This window comes from Asparagus officinalis, chromosome 7, assembly GCF_001876935.1.
Source record: "Asparagus officinalis chromosome 7, Aspof.V1, whole genome shotgun sequence".
Lineage (NCBI taxonomy): Eukaryota > Viridiplantae > Streptophyta > Magnoliopsida > Asparagales > Asparagaceae > Asparagus > Asparagus officinalis.
Window position 1 is genome coordinate 11,273,042 of NC_033800.1, and position 12,753 is coordinate 11,285,794.

Consider the following 12,753-nt stretch of genomic DNA (forward strand, 5'->3'; position numbering starts at 1 on the left):
TTGTGACCTCCGTTGTCGGAGCTTGTTTGAATAAGCTATCTATTGTGATTTTTAGACAGCCTACAGTCAACTGTATTCTCTTTGCTACAGTATTACCGTGCTACAATATCTTCTTTTTTTCCTTTTTCTTTTTCTTCGTCTTGATTCTTGTAACACCATTGATCTTCACTTTTGTATAATGTCTGTCTTGCGAACACGCTCCCGGATCCATCATCGCCGCTCTGATACTACTTGTTAGGGATTTTTAGTCTCCACACCTACTACGATCTACGCAATTCCGAAGTCAACTCGCAATCAACAAAATAGAAAACACCACAATCAGGAAGAAAGAACACCGAGATTTACATGGTTCGGTCGACTAACTTCGACTTACATCCACAAGGCAACAATATGAGAAATTCACTATGTATCAGAGAGAACTACAAGAGTAACCACTCAACTCTCGTCTGTCAATCTCTCAACCTCACTTACATAATCAACTCTCATATTCTCTCCAAGGTCCTCTCCTTACAATCTTTGGAACGAACAAAGACTGTGAAACGTACTCTCTCCCAATAATATAATCTTTTGCACGGACAAAGACTACGAAACCCTCGCCTCTTGCACAATATTTTTGAATCAGGTTATGCCCTCTGCTAACCCTAGATTATAAGAATATTGGCTCTCTCTCATCTGCTTGGTTTTTCCTCCAACAATAGAAGAATATATATAGGAAAACCAAAACTCTATCTCTACCCTAACTTCCTAATTATAATAGAATTTAAACTCCTAATCATGATGAGACTCAATCTCCTAATCATGATAGATCTCTAACCATATCTAATTCTCATGAACTTATACAAAGAATCAAAGACAAAATCCTAACATAATCAATATATTAAAAGTTTCTTTTGTTACATCGAAGCTCTAAAGTTATACTGAGAATTGATGGTGATATAATTTTATATTCTTGTCATGCATCAATAGATTGAGCGTCATGTTTCTTGAACCCAAAAAAGCCATGAACTCAGACAAAGGTATTAAATTTGACATGATTGAATGGCATATTAAAGGTTCATTCTACTACACTGAAGTTGTTTTTAACAACTTTACGAACGTAATTTTAGTGGATACGTACCATCTTGGTCCAAAAACTAGGCCCGAATAAAGGAAGTTTTTTGGTTTATTTTGGCCTGTTTTCATGGAGCTGACAAAAACCACCCAAAACCTCGAAATTATAGTGAGAGTTGAGGGTCATAATTTTACCCTCGTAACAGATACTAACAATTACTGTTGTAATTATAACTATCTTTTGTGAATAATAACAGTCAATCTTAATCCAAACCAATCAAGATATTATCAACTGCAATAATGGCACTAATCCAACTTTGAAAAGATTTGACATCAGTATCATCACAGCAAAGTTGGAAGCAACCATGTTCGGTACATGTCAATTTTATCTTGGTTGGAAAGAAATCAAAGTTTAATGCAACCCTTTATTCTGATTCTTTGTCCATGCAATTAATTGAACTACAGTGTCCATTTCCAAACTCTCCCCAGTTTTTCTAAAGACTGCATTTATTTAGCATATGATCGAGTCTGTAGTCTTTGTTGTCGGCAAAAAACTCCTTTACTCACGCTCTTAATCACGGGATTATACTGCTTCTCCCGTTAGAAAATTAATGACAACTGTTTTTTCGTTTGACTACATATATACTATCATTATTCTAGAAATACATGAGGATCTTTTTTTTCAATGAATTAAACTTTTATTCATCACCCAAATGTGAAATATAAGTACATCAAATCAGCCTGAACCTAGTCTGGGATACAACTATACAACTATCAAAGAGAATTACAATTGTTCAATTTTTCTCTTATGCAAGAAGGAATATTATCATTCAAAACTTTTGAGAAGATGATAATCTTTATGCTCCGGAATAATACCTCAGGGATTTTGGCTTCTTATGCTGGAAGATACGCAAATTTCTTTCTTGCCACAATGTGTATACTGTCACAGACAAAGCCAATCTCTTCAATTTCTTTATAAAACCAACTCCTTTAAGCCTTAAACTATACCAGTCAACAATATGCTCCCAATTGCACGATCTCCGGTTATAATTCAGCCAATTCATCACATTATTCCACACCATTGCAGAATGTAACATTCAAAAAGAAGATGGCAACAGGTTTCTTCCTGTTGATTAGAACACAAGACACAAAGGTTTGTGTCAAGTATTCTCATGCGGCATAACCTATCTTGAGTTAACAGTCTTGAGTGAAGCCATCCATATGATAAAAGAATGTTTAGGATAGTGCCAACCACCCCAGACTGTATCCGACCAAGACACCTGAGGAGCTTGATGAATCAGCTCCTTGTAGATAGAAGAAATTTGAACTTTATCCCCAGAGCAACACCTGCTGATAGTACTTTGAAGATTAGCCATACTTCCAAATTTTCCAATGAGCATATCTCTCACTTTTAGAAGTTGCTTCGACATCCATGAATTATTCACCATTGCTTCGACATCAATGAGCAAATAGTTTCCATGAACCCATTTTATCCAAAGAAGATCCTTCTTTAGATGAGTAATCCATAAAAGCTTAATAGCAAGCTGTAAAGTTCTAGTATTTTGCTGAGAAGACACCAAGACCACCATGTTTTTTATCATTGCAGATCACCTCCCATGAAACCAAATGCATTTTATGGTTCCAAAGAAAATCAGAGCATAAACTGTCAATCATCTTCACGCCTAAGATCTCTTTGTCTAAGGATCTAGAGAAGCATTACATAATTTGCATTTTCTAAGTACATGAAAAATCTAAATACAACCTCATAGGGAAAAAAAGTTACCCTTAATTTTCCCATCAATATTTGATCCCGTAAAACATTTCAATAATTTAGTCATGAATCAATTAGATTTTTATATCTTGACTTTCAGGCATATAACAGAAGTAAGTATTTTTTTTTTTTATTAAATTGTGGCCGAAGTGCATCTCTTTCTTAGATCAAACATAAGAGTGTGTTTGGCGATCCTTTAAATCTAGTCATGACCAAACCTGGTCCAATTTTCACTGTTTTTATGTTTTGGCAAAAAAAAAATTTAGGCTAGAAGTGGTTTAGTTTTCATAGGCCAATTTTTGACAACTAAATCAATTATAATTTGGACCACCCGAGCCTAATGTAGATCTAGGTCAGGATTGATCCTAACATGATTTTGGATGGGTTGCCAAATACACCCTAACCTAAATATGGAAATATTTTCTTAAGTTCTAGATTATCTTCATTAGTTTTCCTTGTAAGCTTTGCTCCCTAATAACTTAGCCTTTTATATTCTAACCAAAAAACAATAATAAAAAATTAGGTAGTATTTAGCGAACTCATTAAACAGGACCAAATAGAAACAACACGGATATAACACTAGTTGAAAGGGATGTTCCCAGTTTAGCAAAGACTTTTTTTTTTAATTTTTTTTTGAAACTATTAGCAAAGATTCAAATTAATATTTCTAGACAAAAATTTTGGGCTTATACTAGTTCTTTTTTGATCCACCTTCCGCCCTAGTTTATTTTTAAACTAGTTTAGAAGGAAACTAGTTTATCTCCCGATTGCCTTAGGATTTTACCCGTTGCAAGTGCCAGAATGAAGCTTGAAGATAATCCAACGCAACAACGTTTCAAACGTGAAGGCCCGACTAGTTCTTTTGGTTAATTGTTTGAGGCTAATTGGAAAGTCCAACCGATGCAAAAAGCAATTTAATGAATTAGTAAATCAGAAAAACTTACTTTTCTTCGCAAACAAATCAATAAAGACCCATTTTCGTAGTTACAACGATCTACCAGTTTCTTATCAATATTTTATTTTTTTGAAAAAATATACAATTCAAAAAGGAAAAAAAAAGATCTTATTTTTCGACCATAATGGAATCGAGAGAGAATAAATAGGTAAGTGCACGAAACAATACATATTTTTTTCAATGGTGCTGTAATTTTTTTTTTTTTTTTTGGGTAGAGAAGAGGCCTTGACAGGCCTATAATCTCATAATGGGATTCCTTGCCAATCTTGCATAGAGTTGTCAGCAAAGTGTCCAATTTCACTCTATATATGTATGCCTGATCTCCGTGACCCAGCCTTCACTAATCAAGGCTCAATCCTGCTGTAATCGACAATATAGTCCATTCACTCAATGAGCTTATGTAATGTATATTCATTTAGTTAAAAGAACAGAAAATTTTTTATTACAGCTATTCCAATGAGACGGTATGAACCAATAGTGAGGGACTAAATTCGGCCCATATTCTAGTCATTCTTTGCTTATAAAGACTCTCCACAATATAACTATACTTGAATACGGCCAACAATACTATTAATTTTGTGTTAAGGGGAAAAAGCACGATGCTGCTCATGTCTGAGCTTAGTCTTAAAATCACCTCGGCCCAAATTAGCATACTGGAGGTTATATTATTTATAAGCCTATCTCTGATGGGCTGGTGTGGAACGGTCACATCCTATAAAAGTGGCATGCAAAGATTTCGTGGGCCATAAGTTATACTTTTGTGCCTCAGAAATATAATAATGCTTTTCATATGAAATTACATTGAGCAGTAAGGCCCATCTTTCAATCTAACAATATAGTTATATCTTAACAACTAATTTAGTAAATTAAACTATCACTTCATATCCGCTTTCCCCGAGCATATATAATTCACAAAGCGATGTTATTGATGCACATAATCAAAATATAGGGGTTGTACATGCTATGGATACACGTAACCAAATTGTAGAGTTTGTACAACCAGGATCTCTAGGTCTAGCCAAAGGAAAATGGGCTCTACACTGTGCAAAAGTTGTACAAGGATAAAATTACCCGCCATTTAGTCTTAAAAAAACACTTTGAAGAAAGGGGCGGTCTGTATGGTGTATGATAGCGGGCGATTTTCGCTTTGCTATCGTACGCCCCCGCCGAGAAACTCTGTGAAAAATTGAGGTTTCTGATGGTGAGGAAGAAGAAAGGAAGTGGTAAAAAGATCCTGGAGATAGGTCTGAGAGCTCCTGAGCTGAGTACTACAGCTCCTGATGGCCTATCTGATATTCTAAGCGAAGAAGATGATGTAGAGTCCATTGAAATGGGATCTACTGGGCCAAGGGGGGCGAGAAAGTCTAAATCCATGGCAGAGGTGCTGAATTCGGGGAATTTGGAGTTCGATTTTGTTTTGGATCGTCAGATTATTCAAAATTCTGGTCGGCAGATCGATCGGAGTACTGGTGGTCTTGTTCTTGGTAAGAATCTTCCTTCTGGATCTAATGGAAATCTTGAGTTTAATAAGTCAGCAGTTTCTAGTAGATCTATCAAATCTTGGGCAGATGAGCTGGATTCAAGTAAAGATATACTAGATTCATCTTTAAATCAAGATCTTCGGTTGAATTTGGAAAAATCTGGGAGTCCTGTTCTGGAAAAAGGCAAAAATACTGTTCTATTGTCTGTAAAGAATGGTTCCCCAATTTCTATAGAACATTCTGATGAAAATTTAACTGGAAACACTGTTCCATTGAGTGCTGGAAGAAATTGTGCTCCGATTGTTAGAGAACCTGTTGAAACTTTAACTGATTCAAATGGATCTGTTGAAAAATTGGATAAAAGTTGGGCTAGTCTGTTTTCTGATTACAGAAAGATAGAGTATGGGATGAATTTGAACTATATTCCATCTGAAAACAAAGACACAATATCTTTTGATGATGATGAATGGAATGAAGATATATTAATATGGCAATCTTCACTAATAGGGCAAGTTATGGGATTGAATGTTAAGTTCAAGGCTATGGAGAATTATGTGCAAAGAACATGGAGGAAATTTATGCCAGAAGTATGCCTTCTCAAGCCTGGACTTTTTCTGATCAAATTCAAAAACACTGATGATATGAATGAGATCTTATGTAAGGGCCATTGGTTCTTTGGATCAAGACCTTTGTTATTAAAACAATGGACAAATGAAGAAGATATTGAGAGGATAAATGACAATGTGTACCCTATGTGGATTCAGTTTCCCTCTCTGAGACTCAATCTATGGAATGCCAAAGGTATTTGAAAAATTGCAAGTGCTATAGGTTGTCCAATAGCTACAGATAGACTGACTGCAAACAGGCAGAGGCTGGCTTATGCGAGGGTGTTAGTAGAGGTCAAATTGCCATCCTCCCTTCCAGACAAGATCAATATTCTAGATCCAAAAGGGAAGGAATACACTCAGAAGGTGATTTATGAATTCAAACCTAAATGGTGTGAAGTATGTAAGATGATTGGTCATGATATCAAAAACTGTAGAAGGCAGATTAAAACTCAAAGATGGGTTCCCAAACAAGGCCAGAATCCATTATCAGGTGATATCAGGAAGGAAAAAAAAAATTGAGAATGATAATCCTATGATATCAAATGTTAACATTAATTTGGATATTACAAGACAAGAGAGCAGTAATATGGAGGGGAACAGTAGGAAAATTGCTGTGCATGTTTCTGATACAGGTGGTGATAATGGAAGTGGGATTGCTGTTACATCAGATTTTGGGCTGAAAGCAATGTATAATGATGTGCATGTTTCTGATACAGGTGGTGATAATGGAAGTGGGATTGCTGCTACATCAGGTCCTGGGCTGAAAGCAAAGTATTATGATGTGCATGAGATAAAGGAGAAAAATACTGATGTTATTGGTGCTGATACTCAAGGAACTAAACCCTGGACTCAAGTTCAAAAAGGTTTTAGGAGTAAAATCATTCCTGGAAATTCTTTTACATTTCTGGATATTTTGGATATTGACCCCTCTACAATAGATAGAGGGGGGGAGCTTAGATGAATATATCCTTCTGGAATGTTAGAGGATTGAACAAATCCTCTAAACAGCATATGGTTAGAAATTTCATATCTCAATACCATCTTTCATATGTAGCTCTTCTTGAAACAAAAATAAAAGAAAATAAGATCCAGCAAGCAGCAAAAAAAATAGCTGGAAATTGGAATTGTGTCTCTAATGCTAGTAATCAAAGAAAAGCAAGGATCATGATTATGTGGGATCCAAATATTCTTGATATTCAGATTAGCTCCATATCAGACCAGTGTATCACATGTAAAATGGTATCAGTTGATGGAAGAACAGAATGTATGGTTACTTCTGTCTATGGATTTAATCAAATGGAAGCTAGGAAGGATTTATGGAATGAACTGAAGTCTATCCAGCAGTCAATGGGGTATGAACCATGGATCTTATGTGGTGATTTTAACACTGTAATTAAAGGTGAAGAAAAGCTTGGAGGTGTAGCTGTTACTGAGGCTGAAACCAGGGATTTCAGGGGTTTTATTGAAGACTGTCACCTTAATCATCTAAAAACAACTGGATGTTTTTACACTTGGAATAATAAGCAGGATCATGATACTAGAGTGTGGAGCAGGCTGGATAGGGCCCTGGTGAATGATGCAAGGCTTAACATGTACAATGTCAGTCAGGTGGAATTCTTACTTCCTTATTTTTCAGATCATTCTCCTGCCATGGTATCTCTGTTCCAGGAATGTTCAATGGGGAAAAAACCTTTCAGGTTCTTTAAAATGTGGTCTAAGCATGTTAGCTTCATTCCAACAGTCTCTGCTATCTGGCAAACTAAAGTACAGGGATACAGAATGTTCTCAGTCTGCATGAAACTCAAAATGATGAGAGGTGCCCTTAAGGAATTAAACAAGAACCACTATAGTAATATCAGTGAGCAAGTTATTAGAGCAAAAATTGCTCTTGATGAGGCTCAAAATAATCTGCAATTAGATCCTCTCAATTCAGATTATATTTTAAAGGAAAAGGAGAGTATAACAAGCTACAACAAACTCCTAGAATGTGAAATTTCTTTTCTGCAGCAAAAAGCTAGGATTATTTGGAGTATGCAAGGAGATAGGTGCACAAATTTTTTCCACTCCAGAATCAAAGCAAACAGGCATCATAACAGGGTTTTGGTTCTTTACAACAACCTTGGACAAAGACTCACTGATCAAAAGGAGATAGCAAATGAAATGGTGGATTTTTTCAAGGGCCTTTTAGGGACACAAACTCCTAGAATGTGAAATTTTTTTTCTGCAGCAAAAAGCTAGGATTATTTGGAGTATGCAAGGAGATAGGTGCACAAATTTTTTCCACTCCAGAATCAAAGCAAACAGGCATCATAACAGGGTTTTGGTTCTTTACAACAACCTTGGACAAAGACTCACTGATCAAAAGGAGATAGCAAATGAAATGGTGGAATTTTTCAAAGGCCTTTTGGGGACTGCTCCATTCACTACAGCACCTGATATACATATTATACAAGCTGGACCCTGTTTAAATGAGATTCAAGCTAACTCTCTTTCAAGACCTGTTTCTAAAGATGAGATAAAGAATATTGTTTTTTCAATGGATGAAAACAAGGCACCTGGCCCAGATGGATATGGTTTTGCTTTTTATAAATCTGCCTGGTCTGTGATAGGGGAGGAGGTAACACTTGCTATTGAAGAGTTTTTTAAGAATGGAAAATTACTGGGTATGATTAACTCAACTGCCATTACACTGGTGCCAAAGAAACACTGTCCAGTCACCCCAGCTGATTTCAGGCCCATATCCTGCTGCAACTGCATTTACAAGATCATTTCAAAAATTCTAGCAAATAGGATTAAGCCAATCATGGGGAGCATTGTGAATGAAGCACAGAGTGCTTTTGTCAAAAATAGACAGATTACAAGTAATATTGCCATGGCTCATGAGCTAGCAAAAAGCTATAGTAGAAGGAACATATCTCCTAGAATCATGTTGAGTATTGATATCAAGAAAGCATTTGATACAATAAGCTGGGACTTTATTAAAATGATGCTTGAAGGGCTGAAATTTCCAAAGGAGATGATCAACTGGATTATGGCTTGTATCACTTCACCAAAATTCTCTATCTCACTTAATGGATCTCTTCATGGCTATTTTGAAGGAAAGAGGGGTTTAAGGCAGGGTGATCCCCTATCACCTTATCTTTTTATTCTTGGGATGGAATTCTTATCAAGGAGACTGGAGCTTTTAAGAAAGGACATGTTGTTTAAGTATCACCCAAAGTGTGGTAAACTCAAAATTACTCATCTCATTTTTGCGGATAACCTGTTGCTTTTTGCCAAAGGAGATCTTTATTCCATACAAAAACTATATCAATGTGTTAAGGAATTCAGTGACACAACAGGTCTAGAAGCTAATTTGGATAAATGCTCAATTTACTTTGGTGGGGTTGATGATGCTATTAAGACAGAGATCAAAGACTTCCTAGGGTTCTCAGAGGGGGCCATTCCATTCAAATACCTGGGGGTACCTCTCATTTGCAAGAGGCTTACACATGTGGATTGCAACCTTTTGCTGGAAAGTATTTCAAATCAATTTCAGAAGTGGTCAAGACACAACAATTTATCATATGCAGGGAGGATTCAGGTTATCAAAAGTGTGATTTTGGGTATTCAAAATTACTGGACAGCAAATTTTATATTGCCAGTTAAAGTAGTGAAGAAAATTGATGATGCTTGCAGGCAATTCCTGTGGGGTAAATCTGAAAACTCTTCAAAAACTCCGTTGGTCTCATGGGATAAGGTTTGCTGTGGAAAAATTCATGGTGGTCTGGGGGTTTATTCTGCAGCTAATTGGAATCTTGCCACTGCTATGAGGAGTTTGTGGTATATCCATGTCAATAAGGAAACTTTATGGGTGAAATGGGTCCATGGTAATTATTTAAAGCATAGTGATGTTTGGAATGTTAAAGCAAAGAGTGAAGACTCTTGGATGTGGAAGCAGATACTTAAGTGTAGGGATAAGGCCTTACATGAAGTGGGTGGAGTAGACAATCTGAAGAAACTGCTAAATGGTTGTTACAAAAATTCTAAAATCAAGATGTCAGCAGTATATGCTGTATTATCCCCTGCCACTACAAAAGTTCCCTGGTTTAGCACAGTATGGGGAAGTTTGAATTACCCTAGGCACTCGTTTATATTGTGGCTGGCGGTGCTGAACAGGTTACTAACTCAAGACAGAATGTTAAGAAGGGGGGTCATCAATTCAAATCAGTGTTACCTGTGTGCAGGTTCTGAGAATAGAGACCATTTATTCTTTGAATGCAATTTTTCCAGGGTTGTGTGGCTGGGCATCATTAACTGGCTTAGAATTGATTGGCAAACATGTTATTGGAACTTACTAATGAATTGGTATATCAAAAGACTGAGAGGGAAGGGATTCAAGACAAGAGTTAAGAGAATGGTGCTAGCAGATGCGGTGTACATAATTTGGGAGGAGAGGAACAAGAGATGTTTTCAGCAGGTGAGCAGAAATCCTGATCAGTTGGTAAAGATCATCAAAACTGATATCTTCACCATATGTCTGAATAGCAACATCACGGATGAACAAAAAGATTGGTTAATATCTTTGTAATTTTGTTTAGGAACGAGTTTTCTCTTTGTTGAGATAGTGATGTACATAACTTCCATATTTTTGGCAGATGAATAAAAGTTTTTCATTTACCAAAAAAATAATGTACTAAGATGATAGTTGAAATGATTGATGATGATTATTTTATTATTTTTATTTTTTATTATTTTTATTGTTTGTATTGGGAGATTGTTAAACTTACGGGTTAATTGTTAAGGTTACGAGTTAATTGTTAATTTTACCAAAAAAAAAAAACTTAACAGAATTGGAGCCAAAATTTTGTTACTATATTTAACTAATATCGTAATTGATTCAAATATCTTGATAATTTTGATAAAATAGATCTGATATATTTAGCTTATATTACATTAATACTTAGTGTTATTTTTTTTACCATATCTTTAGATGCCTTATTTTCGGTATATTTAACTAATAATTTAATTATGATAAAATAAAGAATTTTTTGCAATTTTAGTTTTTCTTTTTATATTTTTTGATATATCATCATTCTCTAAAAAATTTCCTAATTTTTTTCATTAGTAACAAAATAAAAAACTAGAATAAATTTAAATTTCAAAGAGATATTCTCATTCCTAAAAATAAAAAAATTCTCTCTTTTAATTAAAAATTAAATTATCTTTATTAAAAGAATGGATCTCAAATTTTTTGTACCATTTCTTTAATAGTCTCAATTATATTTCCCTATTTTTAGCTACTCTATCATATGTAACAAAATAAAAAATTAGACAAATTAAAATAGAAAAGATCCTTATTTCTAAAAAAAACTCTTTTATTTTAAAATTCAAATTAGAACAATCAAGATCTAAATAAACAAAAATAAGAATAATTGAGATGGAAGATTGATTATTACCTTGTAAAGATTATAACTTTAGGGCCTAGATAGTTTGATGTTCAATTAAAAAATAACTAAAAAGTTATACTACAAAACGCAAGAATTATGATAAAAATAGATATTAATGAAAATAATATCAAACAAAAAATTAACATTGATACATATACAGAATAATTAATTGCTGAGTAAATTAAAATGGATATGATGTAGATCTAAAACAAAAAAGAACTAAGAACAATGAAGATAAAAGATCAATTGTTACATTCTCAAGATTGGAACTTTTAGACTATACACAATCTAAAATTAATTCAAAAAATATCAAGCAAAGATTATAATTAAAATGCAAAAATTACAAACAAAATAAAAACTAATTAACTTAAATAATAACTAATAAAAAATTGATACATACTAAAAAAATGAATTGCTGAATAAATTAAATTGACACAATTGAGATATAAATAACAAAAGCACTAATAAGAACAAATGAGATGGAAGATTGATTGGTTATTACTTTCTCAAGATTATAACTTTTGGACTATACATAATCTGATATCAAATAAAAAATAGCATAAATGTTATAACTAAATAGAATAGAATACGAGGAAAAAGGGGCAGTTAGTTAGGCGCATGATAGAGGGCGATTTTCCTCCTGCTACTGTGCGCCACTGCCTAGATCTCGCATGAAGAAGAAGAAGAAGCAGGGTAATAAGGGGATAGTTGATACTACATTGAGAGACTCATTATTCGTGTATCCTTCTCCATCCTCTGTAGATGAAGCTGAGGGATCTGAGGGTTCAATGAAGATGAGTGATGCTAGGGGAAGCAATGGAACAGTAAAGGAGCTTCGTGCTTCGTCCAGAAATGTAATGGAGATGGAAAGCACTGGCCCTAAGGGAGCTAAGAAGAAAATGCTAATGGAGGAGATCCTGACCAAATCTAAGTCAATTTCAGAACCAGGCATTCTCAGATCTGGTCCAGCTTGTCAGCTAGGTGAGTCCTCTTTTTCCCCCTCTTGGGCTGATGAAATGGAAGAGGATTTGATAAATGATTTGGATGAATCGACGGAGATGATTGATGATGATCATGAGATTCTTACTCCTTTTGTTGCGCAATCTACAATTGAGAGGATGCAGACTGAGAATATTAGGATTTCCCAAGATATGAGATCTGAAAATCCCAATCTGGAAGAAGAGGGGGGAAAACAATGTAGAGGCTCCAGGTCAGCGAGAAGTTCTTGACAGGGAGGAAGTTAAGAAATCATATGTGAGTTTATTTTCTGATAACAGGAAACCAGGTAAAGGTCTTGATCTCAACTTTGTCCCAGCTTCACCCTCTGCAACTGTATCTTTTACTGAAGAAGAATGGAGGGAGGGTGTTGATTATTGGAAATACTCCTTAGTAGGACATGTTATAGGACTGAATGTAAAATTCAAATCTATGGAATCATATATCAACAAAGCATGGGCCA